This window comes from Nelumbo lutea, chromosome 8, assembly GCF_056320005.1.
Source record: "Nelumbo lutea isolate HS-2025 chromosome 8, American lotus-T2T, whole genome shotgun sequence".
Classification (NCBI taxonomy): domain Eukaryota; kingdom Viridiplantae; phylum Streptophyta; class Magnoliopsida; order Proteales; family Nelumbonaceae; genus Nelumbo; species Nelumbo lutea.
The window spans coordinates 37,996,609-37,997,887 of record NC_142691.1 but is presented as its reverse complement, the minus strand read 5'-3'; the positions used below and the strand labels follow the sequence as shown (position 1 = coordinate 37,997,887).

General features: G+C 35.8%; 1 non-coding gene across 1 annotated transcript; it reads right to left on the bottom strand.

Moving 5' to 3' along the window:
- Nucleotides 1-207: 207 nt before the first annotated feature.
- On the bottom strand, nucleotides 208-314 carry LOC148843855 (small nucleolar RNA R71). The gene has a single exon (XR_016103957.1). It is a non-coding gene; the product is annotated as a small nucleolar RNA R71 (small nucleolar RNA).
- Nucleotides 315-1,279: the final 965 nt, after the last annotated feature.

The following is a 1,279-nucleotide window of genomic DNA, read 5'->3' as shown; positions in this document are numbered from 1 at the left end:
GCACATATCGTTAACTTCCCTGAAATATGCGACACATTCAAGCATAATGGAGTTAGCCATGATGCTATTAGGCTTATACTTTTTCCAATCTCATTACGTGATAGAACTATGGATTGGCTTAACTCACTCTCTGCAGGAAGTATCACCACTTGGAATGACTTGTCTCAAAAATTTTTGGCTAAGTATTTTTCTCCCTCTAAAACAACAAAATTGATCAATGATATCACTACTTTTGTTCAACTAAAGAGGGAACCTTTGTATTAGACATGGGAACGATTTAAAGAGATGGTTAGGAAGTGTTCTCACCATGGAATACTAATTTGGCATCAAATTCAAACTTTTTATAATGGTATTACTCCATCTAATCGCTCCATTATTGATGCAACTGTAGGATGCACAATCATGAGGAAAACTCCAGAGGAAGCCTATGATCTAGTAGAAGAGATGGTATCAAATAGATACTCATGGAATAATGACCGAGTTGATTGAAGGGGAGTGCATCATCTAGATTATTTTTCAGCTTTATCTGCTCAACTTGCTACTTTGAATAAAAAATTAGACAATCTTAGTGTTGCAACAATAAATATGTCATCTTGTAATTCATGTGATATTTGTGGCCAATTGGGACATATAAATTCTGATTGTCTGGTAGGTAATCCTTTTGCTTTACATGAAAGTGCTAATTTTGTTTCTCATGGTGGTAGGCCAAATTTTAACCCTTATTTGAATACATACAATCCAGGGTGAAGGAGTCATCCGAATTTTTCATGGAATAACAACCAACAAAAATCACCTATGGGATTTCAACAACAGTCGCCCCCGCAAGAGAAGAATGGAAATTTAGAGGGCATGATTTCTAAATTCATTAATTTTGCTGAAGTAAAGTTCCAAGATCACGAAAAGAGATTCTTAAATCAAGAGGCATGTATTAAGAACTTAGAAGTTCAAGTGGGGCAGATTGTGAGCATGGTGTCAAAAAGAAGAGAGGGACGATTGCTTAGCAATACAGATAAGAACCCAAGGGAGCAAGTGAATGCAATTGCCTTAAGAAGTGGAAGGACTATTGACAAGATCAAGGATGATGATCAAAAAGTTGAGGTAGCCGATTCACAAATGGAGATTGAAGGGAGTACACCTAAACTAAATTTAGATGCCATTAAACTTCCTCTCCCCTACCCTAAAAGAGTTTTGAAAGCTAACTTGGATAAACAATTTGAAAAAAATTTAGAGGTGTTTAGAAAAATACATATTAACATTCCTCTTCTTGATGTATTGTCGC